General features: G+C 40.6%; 1 protein-coding gene and 1 pseudogene across 4 annotated transcripts in view; one reads left to right on the top strand and one right to left on the bottom strand.

Moving 5' to 3' along the window:
• RMDN1 (regulator of microtubule dynamics 1) overlaps positions 1 to 14,533 on the bottom strand; it is a 42,256-nt gene that overhangs the window by 19,702 nt on the left and 8,021 nt on the right. The gene's annotated exons all lie outside the window — the stretch shown is intronic.
• LOC105508253 lies at positions 11,380 to 12,837 on the top strand (annotated as a pseudogene).

The following is a 14,533-nucleotide window of genomic DNA, read 5'->3' as shown; positions in this document are numbered from 1 at the left end:
GCCACCGCGCCCGGCTAGTTTTTGTATTTTTTAGTAGAGACAGGGTTTCACCATGTTAGCCAGGATGGTCTAGATCTCCCGACCTCGTGATCCGCCCGTCTCGGCCTCCCAAAGTGCCAGGATTACAGGCTTGAGCCACCACACCCAGCCAAATCTGTTGTTTTCTAACCTAATATTTTATACTTTCTTGAAAATATTTAAAACTAAGTTATGTTACTAACATAGAGACCATATTCTATAAAACAGACTGAACTTTTAAAGTAAATTATTTTCAACTTAATAAGCAAGTATTCTAAGATGAAATGAGATGTTAATTCACCTAAAACTGTAGAATGAAATCTTAAATTTAACCTAAAATAGATATGTGCAAGATCATAATAATTAGAATTTTTTAAAGAAATGCCAATGATGTGACCTCTTACATATATGTTAGTAAACTTTGATTTTCTACTTTTCCAGCTGACTGTACTCTAGCCATGTGAGCAGTGTCAGGACAAGAATACTCCTCTGGCAAGATAAAGAGCTATATTCCTGAGATTTCTCTACATAAGACTTAAGAAGTAGAAAATCTGAGTACCTAGATTCAAGCCTCTAAGTAGCAATAACATCATCAAAGTTTAAGGCAATTCTTTCATACCAATAATACTATGTCTCAGCAGTACCAGAAACAGTGCAACCAAAAATGCACTGAAATACAACAAATAACTACATACAAAGGAACACTGATCTCAGTTCTGTAGGTTCATCAATAAAGAGGAATTTTGAAAATATATATGAAAACACAAGTGAAGTGATATATAAAGAACCTTTAATGACTGTGACAAAAAAAGAAAAGAAATTTTAAAAAACACACAAAAACAAACTAAAAAATAAGAGAACCTTTAAGTTGGGCACTTGTAATTATCTTTTAAGCATTTTACATGAGCTTTCATATGCACACAGAGTACTATGAATGTATTAGCATACCTTTCTTCAAGGGGCTTTAAATTTGGTCTATTTTAAGGAGCTAATAAGGCCAGGCATGGTGGCTCACAATTATAATCCTAGCTGAGGCCAAGGCGGGTGGATCACCTGAGGTCAGGAGTTCAGGACCATCTTGGCCAACATGGTGAAACCCCATCTCTACTAAAAATACAAAAATTAGCCAGTCATGGTGGCGGGTGCCTGTGATCCCAGCTACTTGGGACGTTGAGGCAGGGAAATTGCTGGAATCCAGAAGGCAGAAGTTGCAGTAAGCTGATATTGCACCAATGCACTCCAACCTGGGGGGACAGAGCAAGACTCCGCCTCAATAATAATAATAATAATAATAATAAAAGAGATAATGAAATGTTCCTATAGGAGTGCTTCAGTTCCTGATAACAAGTGGATATCTGGTACCACCTTGTGATAAATACAGATATAACCATTTTAAAAGTCAGTCCTATAATCCCATCCAACTAAAATGTCAATGATATTTATGCCCTTAAACTTCAACTCATTTCCAAAAAACTCCCACTTAGGAATATAACTTAGTTCCAGAAAATGGAGGAAGTAAAAGCTTTTAAATTTGCTTTAAATAAGCATAAAGCAGATCAAAAGAGAATTAAGCAGAAATTTTGAAGCATGGAATTATTTGAAGATCAATTCCTTAAAAAAAAAAAAATAGCAAATGGAAGAGATATAAGACAAAGAAAAACTTGTAAGGGCCAGTGAAGTTATATTTTTACAGAAACATATGGATCATTTTCCAGGATAAAAGTCTCTGTATTTTTCAATTAATCTTTTTTCAAAGGGCTATGGTCTGTAGTCTCACAAATTATATAAGCATGCCAATCAACTAATTACAAAGTGATTTTTTTGTTGTTTTAAGAAAATAAAGCTATTGCATTATGGAAAACAACAGGGAGGTTCCTCAAAAACTAAAAATGGAACTAGTATATGATCCAGCAATCCCACTTCTGGATGTACATCCAAAGGAACTGAAATCAGTATGTCAAAGAGATATTTGTACTGCCACATTCACTAAGGCATTAGTCACGATAGCCACGCCTTAGGAAACAACCTAAGTGCCCGTTAATAGAGGAATGGATTAAACACAAAAAGTAGCATACATACACAAATGGAGTATTATTTAGCTTTAAAAGAGAAGAAAATTCTGTCATTCTGTCATTTGTAAGAATGTAGATGAACATTATATTAAGTGGGGGACATTATGTTAAGTGAAATAAGCCAGGTACAGAGAGAAAAATGTAGGTTGAACATCTCTAATCTGAAAATCCAGAATTTGAAATGTTTCAAAATCCAAAACTTTGTGAGAGCCAACACGATGCCACAAGTAGAAAATTCCACGCCTGACACTTTTACTTTTTGATGGTACAATGTACGCAAACTCTGTTTCATGCACAGTTATTTAAAATCTTGTATAAAATTACCTTCAGGTTATGTGTGTAAGATATAAATGCAACACAAATAAATTCTATGTTTAGACTTGGGTCCCATTCCTAAGACATCTCATTAGGTATATGCAAATATTCCAAAATCCAAAAAAATCCAAAATCGGAAACACTTCTAGTGCCAAGCAGTTTGGACAAGGGATACTCAACCTACACTATATGATCTCACTTACGTGTGGAATCTAAAAAAGTCAAACTCACATATGTAGAGAGTAGAATGGCAGTTACCAGAGGCCGGGGTTGAGTGGCATGAGGGAATGGGGCGATGTTGGTCAAATGGTACAAAGTTTCAGTTAGACAGGAGGAATAAGGTTTAGAGATCTGCTGCACAGCATGGTAACCATAGTTAATAACAATGTATTACATATTTAGAAATTGCTAATGCAATAGACTACAGAACTCCATAGCTTAGCTCACTTAAGAGGTAGAAAAGAGAATGCTGGAAAGTGGCATAAGAGCTTGTTGAGGCTGGGTGCAGTCGCTCATGCCTGTAATCCCAGTATTTTGGGAGGCCAGGGTGGGTAGATTACTTGAGGCAAGGAATTCGAGACTAGCCTGGCCAACATGGTGAAAACCCGTCTCTACCAAAAACACAAAAATTAGCTGGGCATGGTGACACGTGCCTATAGTCCCAGCTACTAGGGAGGCTGAGGCAGGAGGATTGTCTGAGTCCAGGAGGTTGAGGGTGCAATGAGCTGTGATCATGCCACTGCACTTCAGCTTGGGTGACAGAGCGAGACTCTGTCTCAAATAACAAAACAAAACAAAAGCTTGTTGAAGTGTGAAAGAACCCAGTGAACACTTGACTCCCTCACCCATCTTATTGTGGCTAAAAAGGCCTCATCCAGCTTGTGCAGGCCTCATAGAGGTCTAGGACCTTAAAATGTTATTTTTAACTTAACAAATATCAGCCGGGTGTGGTGGCTCATGCCTGTAATTCCAGACTTTGGGGTGGGCGGATCACTTGAGGTCAGGAGTTCAAGACCAGCCCGGCAAACATGGTAAAACCCCGTCTCTTCTAAAAATACAAAAATTAGCTGGGCATCGTGGCACAGGCCTATAATCCCAGCTACCTGGGAGGCTGAGGTGGGAGGATCACTTCAACCCAGGAGGCAGAGGTTGCAGTAAGCTAAGATCACACCTCCACACACTAGCCTCAGGGACACAGCGAGACTCTGTCTCAAAAAATAAAAATAAAAATAAAAATAAACATGTAGTAACTTTTTATATTCTCAAGACACTTTTGAAAAACTAGAAGAGCCAAGATGGCTGACTAGGCACAGCCAGGAAGACATTCTTCCACTGAGAGAGACCATCATCAAGTAGACTGGAACATGCTGAACAGATATTCAGAAAGAAGACGTTGAGAGTGGATACAGGGAGGACACAGACCCTGAATCTGAAAAAGGAGAAAGCTGGGAACCCTGCATGGGGTTGGCCAAGCACCAAGACTCATTCCTGGAACCTAGCAGCTCCTAGGGAAAGGGTAAGTGAAACTGGTTTGGAGTGGCCCACTCTCATCACAGACCTTTGAGATCCTAGCTGCAGGAGACCCTAAGACCCCTCCAAGACATTTGAAATGGCAGGGAGAACTACCTGGAGAGCTGCCAGAGACAGAACTCTAGTCTGTGTGGAGAACAGAGGGTTTAGCATGGGAATAGCAACAGTGCAGCATGGTCATAAGTATCCATTTCCCAAGGCTCACCATACTCCTCTAGGTTGCCTTAGCCTTTATTAGCAGCCAGACATGGAGACAGCAAGGCTGTCTTGTGCATGGAATGGGGCCTGTCTCATCTGAACATCCCCGTCTGCCAGTCTCTCCCAGAGTCCCTGCCTGGCCACACCCATATGCAGCACAGCCTCAGCTGTCCTGATGAAATACTTGCCAGTGGCCCCCACCTTCCCAAGGGAAGACTTTTGCAGATGGAGCCCCAAAGGTGCACACTCACTCATAGCCTCTGTCCACTGCCTCACCAGCATGCACACATACAACATGCAAACTTAGGAAATGCAGAGAACCCCTACAAGATAGTATACAAAAGAACCATCCTCGAGACACATAGTCATCAGATTCTCCAAGGTCCACATGAAAGAAAAACTCTTAAAGACAGCTAGAGAGAAGAAGCAGGTCACCTACTATGGGAATCCCATCAGGTTAACGGTGGACTTTTTAGCAGAAGCCTTACAAGCCAGAAGAGACTAAGGGACTATATTCAACATCCTTAAAGAAAAAAAATTCCAATCAAGAATTTCATATCCAGCTAAACTACGTTTTATAAACAAAAGAGAAATTAAATCCTTTTCAGACAAGCAAATGCTAAGGGAATTTCTTACCATCAGATCTGCCTTACAAGAGGTCCTTAAAGGAGTGCTAAACATGGAAATGAAAGACCAATACTTGCCACCACAAAAACACACTTAAGTTCATAGCTCACTGATACTGTAAAGCAACTATACAATCAAGTCCACATAACAACTAACCACATGATGACAGGATTAAGTTCTCACATATCAGTATTGACTTTGAATGTATACAGGCTAAATGCCCTACTTAAATGACACAGAGTGGCAAGTTGGATAAAGATGCATAACCCAATTGTATGCTGTCTTCAAGAGACAGATCTCACATGCAATGATGCCCACAGACTCACAGAAAAGGAATGGAGAAACATCAATCATATGGAAAACAAAAAAGAGCAGGGGCTGCTATTCTTGTTTCAGAGAAAACAGACGTTAAATCATCAATGATAAAAAAGGACAAAGAAGAACATTACACAATGACAAAGAGTTCAATTAAACATGAAAACAACTACCCTAAACATATATATATAATTAGCATTGGAGCACACAGATTAATAAAACAAGTTCTTAAGAGATCTACAAAGAGACTTTGATAACCACATCTTAACACTGAGAGACTTCAACACTCCATTGACAGTGCTACACATATTATTAAGGCAGAAAACTAACAAAAATATTCAGGATCTAAAGTTGACACTTAATCAAATGGACGTTAACAGACATCTACAAGGTACCCTACCCAAGAACGACAGAATGTACATTCTTCTCACCTGCGCATGGCACATACTCTAAGATAGGACACATGCTTGGCCATAAAGCAATTCTGAACAAAATTAAAAAATAAAAACTAAAATCAAACCAAGCACTCTCTTGGACCACAGCTCAATAAAAATAGAAATTAATATCAAGACCTCTCAAAACCACACAATTATATGGAAATTAAACAATTTGCTCCTGCATGATTTCTGGGTAAACAAATGAAATTAAAGCAGAAATCAAAAACTTCTTTGAAATTAATGAAAACAAAGATTTACCATACCAGAATCTGTGAGACACAGCTAAAGCAGTGCTAAAAGGAAAGTTTATGGCACTAAACACCTCTATCAAGAAGTTAGAAAGATCTCAAATTGACAACCTAACATAATATCTAGAGTAAGCAGAGAAACAAGAGCAAACCAAATCCAAAGCTAGCGGAAGAAAATAACAAAATTAAGAGCTGAACTGAACAAAATTGAGATGTGAAAGCCATACCAAAAAAATTAAAGAAACCAAAACTTGGTTCTTCAGAAGAATAAACAAAATTCATAGACTGCTAGCTGGATTAATCAAGAAACAAAGAGAGGCTGGGCATGGTGGCACATGCCTGTAATTCTAGCACTTTGGGAGGCCAAGGTGGGTGGATCACGAGGTCAGGAGTTCAAGACCAGCATGACCAACATGGTGAAACCCCATCTCTACTAAACATACAAAAATTAGCCAGGCATGGTGGCACACGCCTGTAATCCCGGCTACTCGGGAGGCCAAGGCAGGAGAACTGCTTGAACTTGGGAGGCAGAGGTTGCAGTGAGCTGAGATCATGCCACTGCACTCCAGCCTGAGTGACAGAACAAGACACTGTCTCAAAAAAAAGAAACAGAGAAGATCCAGATAAACAGAATCAGAAATGACAACGGCAATATTAACAGCAATCCCAGAGAAATACAAAAACCAGGCCAGGTGCACTGGCTCACGCCTGTAATCCCAGCACTTTGGGAGGCTGAGGCAGGCAGATCACCTGAAGTCGGGAGTTTGAGACAGCATGACAACATGGAGAAACCCCGTCTCTACTGAAAATACAAAAAATTAGCCAGGCGTGGTGGAACATGCCTGTAATCCCAGCTACTCGGGAGGTTGAGGCAGGAGAGTCACTTGAACCTGGGAGGTGGAGGCTGCAGTGAGCCGAGATCGCGCCATTGTACTCCAGCCTGGGCAATAAGAGTGAAACTCCATCTCAAAACAAAAACAAAAACAAAAACCCTCAGAGACTATTGCAAACACCTCTATGCATACAAACTAGAAAACACAGAAGAAATGGATACATTCCTAGAAACATCCCAAGACTGAACTAGGAAGAAATTGAAATCCTTTCAACAGTCCAATAACAAGTTCCAAAATTGAATCAGTAGTAAAAAAACAAAAACAAAAACAAAAACCTACTGTCATGCGCGTCCATGTGGAGAGACCACCAAACAGGCTTTATGTGAGCAATATGGCTGTTTATTTCACCTGGGTGCAGGCAGGCTGAGTCCGAAAAGAGAGTCAGCAAAGGGAGATAAGGGTGGGGCCGTTTTATAGGATTTGGGTAGGTAAAGCAAAATTACAGTCAAAGGGGGGTTGTTCTCTGGCGGGCAGGAGTGGGGGTCACAAGGTGCTCAGTGGGGGAGCTTTTTGAGCCAAGATGAGCCAGGAAAAGGAATTTCACAAGATAATATCATCGCCTAAGGCAAGGACCGGTCATTTTCACTTCTTTTGTGGTGGAATGTCATCAGTTAAGGTGAGGCAGGGCATTTGCACTTCTTTTGTGATTCTTCAGTTACTTCAGGCCATCTGGGCATATACGTGCAAGTCACAGGGGATGCGATGGCTTGGCTTGGGCTCAGAGGCCTGACACCTACCAACTACAAAAAGCCCTGGACTAGATGGAGTCATAGCCAAATTCAACCTAATGCACAAATAAGGGCTGGTACCAATCCTGTTGAAACTATTCCAAAAAATTGGAGAAGGGACTCTTGCATACTCATTCCATGAGGCCAGCATCATTCTGATACCAAAACCTATCAGAGACACAATGGAAAAGGAAAACTTCAAGTCATTAACTCGGGTGAAGGCAGATGGGCTGGGCATGGTGGCTCATGTCTGTAATCCCAGCACTTTGGGAAGCTGAGGTGGATGGATTGCTTGAGCTCAGGAGTTTAAGACCACCCTGGGCAACACGGAGAAACCCCAACTCTACAAAAAAAATACAAAAAATTACCCAGACGTAGTGGTATGCACCTGTAGCCCCAGCCACTCAGGAGGTGGAGGTGAGAGGATCACTTGAGCCTGCCTGGGAGGTGGAGGTTGCAGTAAGCCAAGATTGCACCACTGCACTCCAGTGTGGGTGACAGAGTGAGGCCCCGTCTTAATAAAAAGAGAAAGAAAAAAGAACATAGGCATAAAAATAGTTAAATTAGTATTTGCAAACTGAATCCAGCAGCACATTGAAAAGATAATATACCACAATCAAGTAGGCTTATTCTTGAGATGCAAGGTTGGTTCAACATGCAGATCAATAAATGGGATTCATCACATAAACATAACTAAAAATAAAAACCACATGTTCATCTCAAAAGACACAGAAAAGGCTTTTGATAAAATTCAACGTCACTTTATGTTAAAAAACATCAACAAACTAAGCACTGAAGGAACACACCTCAAAATAATAAGAGCCATCTATGACAAACCCACAGCCAACATCATACTGAATGTGCAAAAGCTAGAAGCATTCTCCTTGAAAAATGGAAAAAGACAAGGATGCCCGCTCTTACCACTCCTTTTAAATATAATACTGGAAGTCCTAGCCAAAGCCATCAGGCAAGAGAAAGAAATGAAAGGCATCCAAACAGAAAGAAAGGAACTCAAACCATGTCTCCTTACAGATGGTATGATTCTTTACCTAGAAAACTCCAAAAACAGTCTTTGCTCAAAGGCTCTTGGAACTGATAAACAGCTTCAGTAAACTTTCAGGTTACAAAATCAATGTATAAAAATCAGTACATTTCTATACACCAGTAACACCCAAGCTAAGAGCCAAATAAAAAATGCAACCCCATTCATAACAGCCACAAAAATAATAAAATACTTAGGAATACAGTTAGATCTTTTACCACAATGAAAAGGAAATCAGAGATGACACAAACAAATGGAAAAACATTCCATGCTCATGGGCAGGAAGAATCAATATTGATAAAATGGTCTTACTGCCCAAAGCAATTTACAGATTCCTATTTGTTATTCCTATCAAACTACCAACATCATCTTTCACAGATTTACAAAAAACTATCCTAAAATTTGTATGGAACCAAAAAAGAGCCCAAATAGCCAAGGCAAACCTAGGCAAAAATAACAAAGCTGTAGGCATCACACTACCTGACTTCAAACTATACTACAAGGCTACGGTGACCCAAATGGCATGATACTGGTACAAAAACTGACACATAGCCCATGGAACAGGTTAGAGAACTCAGAAACAAAGCTGCACATCTACAACTATCTGATCTTCAATAAAGCTGACCATAACAAACAGACAACATGGTGAAACCTCGTCTCTACAGAAAATACAAAAATTAGGCAGGCATGGTGGTGTGCATCTGTAGTCTCAGCTACTCCTGAGGCTGAGGTGGGAGAATCTCATGGGCCCGGGGAAGTTGAGGCTGCAGTGAGTTGTGATCATGCCACTGTGGCCTAAGCATCAGAGTGAGACCCTGTCTCAAAATAAAAAAGTTCTAATATCCACTCTAACATTTTGACTTTCAAGTTTAACTTTGTGAGCTTTTCAAAAATTATTATAATGTGATAAGATAACAAGACTTGTCCTATTTTATAAGGCTGCTGTGAGAACTAAAGTCTAGGTTGCTTTAAAAAGATGAATTAAGTATTTGCCAAAATATATCATTCAGCCGGTAACAAAACCAAGTCCTTCTTCATAAATACATTAAAAAAAAAAAAAAAAAAAAAGAACAGTGCAGGTTTCTCAATTATCTGCTTTTTTAAGAAGATAATCAGATAAATGAAATCAATAGATAACTATCAACCTTTAGATCACAGTCTCAAATTCTATCAGAAGTTTAATAAGACCATCTATTAAAAATCAAGTCTCTTGAGTCTCTGCTTCTTTCCCCAATCACTTTCTCCTTTTTAATTAAAAAGTGAGAATTGTAAAAAACAAAAAAGCTTAACCCATTAATTCTTTCATATGATATTGCTGTAATATACCAAAATTTTGGTTCACAATTGGTTCAACTAATTTTTTTAAACTGGCAAGTCTTTTTTTTTTTTTTTTGAGACAGGGTCTTGCTCTATTGCCCAGGTTGGAGTGCAGTGGTGAGATCACGGTTTACTGCAGCCTTGACCTCCTGGACTCAAGTGATCCTCCTGCCTCAGCCTCCTGTGTAGCTGGGACAAGCACGCATCACACACCCAGCTAATTGTTTGAATTTTTGTAGAGATGGGGGTCTCACTTTGTTGCCTACACTGGTCTTAAACTCCTGGGCTCAAGTGATCCCCCCACCTCAGCCTCCCAAAGTGCTGGGATTACAAGCATGAGCTGCCACGCCCAGTCAAGTTTTAATATATGTTTACTTATCTATATTATGCTAATAAAAAATTTGATGGATTTTTTCTTTTTTTCACTTTCAACCTGTTACTTACCAAGCAGCATTCTGTTTGTAAATAAAAATCTATCTATCTCAAAGTACTTGGGCCTTTTGTTAACCGTATCAAGAAGAATATAACACCCTGGGATTGGTTTCATTTTGTCATTATAAAGCAGGGATTAGCAAACTTTTCCTGTAAAGATCCAGAGAGTAAAATATTTCAGGCTTTGTGAGCCATACATAGTCTCTGTAGCATGTTCTTTTTCTTCCCCCCAACTCTTCAAACTCAACCCTTTAAAAATGTAAAAGAATATTCTGAATTCTTAGGTAAAGGGCTCTACAAAAATATAAACTATTAATAAAGCATCACTGAGGCAGCTCTAATTTCTAGGAAAAAAAATATATATACGGTATTTGACTGACAAGTAGAGAAAGGGAAAAAATAATGTAGACCATAGCAATATTAGTTTCATTATCTATACAAAAATAACTAAGCTAGGCCAGGCGCGGTGGTCACGCCTGTAATCCCAGCACTTTGGGAGGCCAAGGTGGCCAGATCGCAAGGTCAGGAGTTTGAGACCAGCCTGACCAACATGGTGAAACCCTGTCTCTACTAAAAATACAAAAATTAGCCAGCTGTGGTGATGTGCACCTATAATCCCAGCTACTCAGGAGGCTGAGGCAGGAGAATGGCTTGAACCTGGAAGGCAGAGGTTGCAATGAGCCGAGATCACAACACTGCACTCCAGCCTGGGCAACAAAGCAAGACTCCGTCTCAAAAAAAAAAAAAAAAAAAAAACTAAGCTATTAACAAAATAACAAGCAAAAATAACTTGAGAGATGATGTAATGGTGAGAGTTTAGAGCATTCCTGAGGACCTGGAGAAAACCTGTTGCTGAGGACAATTTGAAGGTTTTGTTGGCTGAAAAAGATGTCTCTGCAATCCCACTCCTAGATCTTTTTTTTTTTTTAATTTTATTATTATACTTTAAGTTCTACGGTACATGTGCACAACGTGCAGGTTTGTTACGTATGTATACATGAGCCACGTTGGTGTGCTGCATCCATTAACTCGTCATTTACATTAGGTATATCTCCTAATACCATCCCTCCCCACTCCCCCCATCCCACAACAGGCCCCAGTGTGTGGTGTTCCCCTTCCTGTGTCCAAGTGTTCTCACTGTTCAATTCCCACCTATGACACACTCCTAGATCTTTCTTGAAGACTTCAAAAGAATTAGATTAGGGCCATGGGGACACAGAAGGTCATCCGAGCTCTGATCTTCACCATCACAGTTGTTACAATCGGCTCTTTCCAATTTGGCTATAACACTGGGGTCATCAATGCTCCTGAGATGATCATAAAGGAATTTATCAATAACACTTTGAGGGACCAGGCAAATACCCCTCCGAGACGTTGCTCATGTCCCTCTGGTCCTTGTCTGTGGCCATATTCTCCATTGTTGGTATGACTGGCTTCTTTTCCATTTGACTCTTTGTCAACCACTTTCACAGGTGCAATTCAATGCTTATCGTCAACCTGTCGGGTGTCTCCGGTGGCTGCCTTATGGGATTGTGTAAAGTAGCTGAGTTGGTTGAAATGCTGATCCTGGGCTGCTTGGTTATTGGCCTCTTCTGCGGACTGTGCACAGGTTTTGTACCCATGTACATTGGAGAGATCTCACCTATTGCCCTGCAGGGTACCTTTGGCACTCTCAACCAGCTGGGCATCGTTGTCGGAATTCTAGTGGCCCAAATCTTTGGTCTGGAATTCTTCCTTGGGTCTGAAGAGCTATGGCTGGTGCTATTGGGCTTTCCCATCCTTCCTGCTATCCTACAAAGTACAGCCCTTCCATTTTGCCCTGAAAGTCCCAGGTTTTTGCTCATTAACAGAAAAGAGAACGCTAAGCAGATCCTCCAGCGATTGTGGAGCACCCAGGATGTATCCCAAGACATCCAGGAGATGCAAGATGAAAGTGCAAGGATGTCACAAGAAAAGCAAGTAACCGTGCTGGAGCTCTTTAGAGTATCCAGCTACCGAGACCCAATCATCATTTCAATTGTGCTCCAGCTCTCTCGGCAGCTCTCTGGAATCAATGCTGTGTTCTATTACTCAACAGGAATCTTCAAGGATGCAGGTGTTCAAGAGACCATCTAGGTGTGTTTCATACTACCTTCACTGTAGTTTCCCTATTTCTGCTGGAAAGGGCAGGAAGAAGGACTCCGCATATGATAGGTCTTGGAGGGATGGCTTTTTGTTCCATGCTCATGACTGTTTGTTATTAAAGGATGAGTATAATGGGATGAGCTTTGTCTTTATCAGGGCTATCTTGGTCTTTGTGGCCTTTGAAATTGGACCAGGTCCCATTCCCTGGTTTATTGTGGCCAAACTCTTCAGGCAGGGCCCCCGCCCAGCTGCGATGGCAATGGTCAGCTGCTCCAACTATACCTCCAACTTCCTAGTCAGACTGCTCTTCCCCTCTGCTGCTTACTGTTTAGGAGCCTATGTTTTTATCATCTTCATCGGCTTCCTCATCACCTTCCTGACCTTTACCTTCTTCCAAGTCCCTGAGACCCATGGCAGGACTTTTGAGGATATCACATGGGCCTTTGAAGGGCAGGCACATGGTGCAAATAGATCTGGGAAGGACGGCATCATGGAGATGAACAGCACCCAGGCTGCTAAGGAGACCACCACCAATGTCTAAGTCATGCCTCCTTCCACATCCCTCCCAGCATGGGAAAGCCACCTCTCCCTGAACGAAGGAGACACATCATCAGGATGAACCCAGGACTGCTTCTGAATGCTGCTACTGATTCCTTTCTTATCCCATGCATTCCATGCACACCTCAAGGCTGGGGTTTGTTGGATTTTCAATGGTTTTTTAAATACTTTATTTCCTAGACATTCTCTTCTGCTTAAGAGAGACCACGTGAACCTACCTTCATTTCAGGAGGCATTGGCCGCTTGGCATATGACAACTCGGCCAGCTTTTCCTTCCTTGGGTTCTAATATTGCCGCACTAGGGGATACAGGAGAGGAAAAGTAAGGCGCAGTTCCCCCAACCTCAGACTTATCAGGAAGAAGATACACAAATGAGTGTGGAAGGCAGAGGGGCTTTATGTAAGAGCAGCCTCCTCACTTCCATATAGCTCTACATGGCAAATTAACTTGAGTTTTATTTATTTTACCCTCTGGTTTAATTACATAATTTTTTTAGTTCTGGGATACAGGTGCAGAATGTGCAGGTTACATAGGTATACATGTGCCACGGTTGAAATGTTTATTTTTTTAAGTGTAATTTTGCCAAATAATAAAAACAGAAGGAAATTGAGATTAGAGGGAGGTGTTTAAAGAGAGGTTACAGAGTAGAAGATTTCATGCTGGAGAGGTTAGCGTGCAATACAAAGAATTTAGGGAGAAACGTAGTTCATTATTGGAGGATATATTATGTGGTGCCTGAGGTCTGCATGTTACCTCTTTTAACAATTTCTGTCCTGCAGATGGAAACTCTTAAGTTTAATTTCTCATAAAAGAATATAACTATATAATAGTTACTGATTTCCTTTGGAACTTTTTTCTTTAAGATAATAGTTTACATGTAGTAGTACTTGAAATCTAGGATTATTAACTAACATGGGCCTTGTAGTTAATGGTGGTTGATGGGTTCTAATTTTGAATGCAGGTGAGGGAAGGGAAAGTTATTTCTAGAAAGCATGTTCCCCCTCACTGGACCAAACAGCCTCTCCTTATAGTAGACTCATTACTTTTGAAGTAATCCCACCACCTATCTGGTGGGAGAGCCATCCAAATGAGAAACCTAAAATAATCGTTCTTGGTAGAGATTCATTTCTCCATTTTGTTCTTTAGGAGATTTTAGGTGTTTTCTGTTTTATTTCAACTCATATCTTTAAAGGAATTCCCCAAAGAATGTTTATAGCTAACTTGGAATTTGTAACCTCAGCTCTGGGATTTTTTTTCTGAACACTTATTATCTAAAGGTGTGTTGTTGCCTTTAGGGTCATGCCATGCTTGTCTATGTCTGTTACCTTGTCACTGTGGTCCTATGCCAAGTGCCCTTAGGGGGCCTGAATCTTTCCAATAGATCATGTTTGAAATAGTATGAGTCAATGCACAGTGTAGCCCACACTTGAGAGGATGAATATATGTGCACTGTCCCGTTGCTCTGGATGGAAATAGGTTATGGTTGACTTATTTTTGTCAGTGTTTGTTCCTACAGCCCCTTTTTCATATGTTGCTCAATTTCTCTTTCCCTTCTTGGTGCTAACACATCTCAGACCCTTTAGCCAAACCCTTGCCAAAAACAGTATTTTAGTTCTCAGTTCTCAGCTGTTTCCGCTCGTCATGGAGATTTCAAATAAAAATGCACATAGCTATGGAGT

This window comes from Colobus angolensis, unplaced genomic scaffold (assembly GCF_000951035.1).
Source record: "Colobus angolensis palliatus isolate OR3802 unplaced genomic scaffold, Cang.pa_1.0 Scaffold16, whole genome shotgun sequence".
NCBI lineage: Eukaryota > Metazoa > Chordata > Mammalia > Primates > Cercopithecidae > Colobus > Colobus angolensis.
Note: the sequence above shows the minus strand (reverse complement) of the source record. Positions and strands in the feature narration are given on the sequence as shown.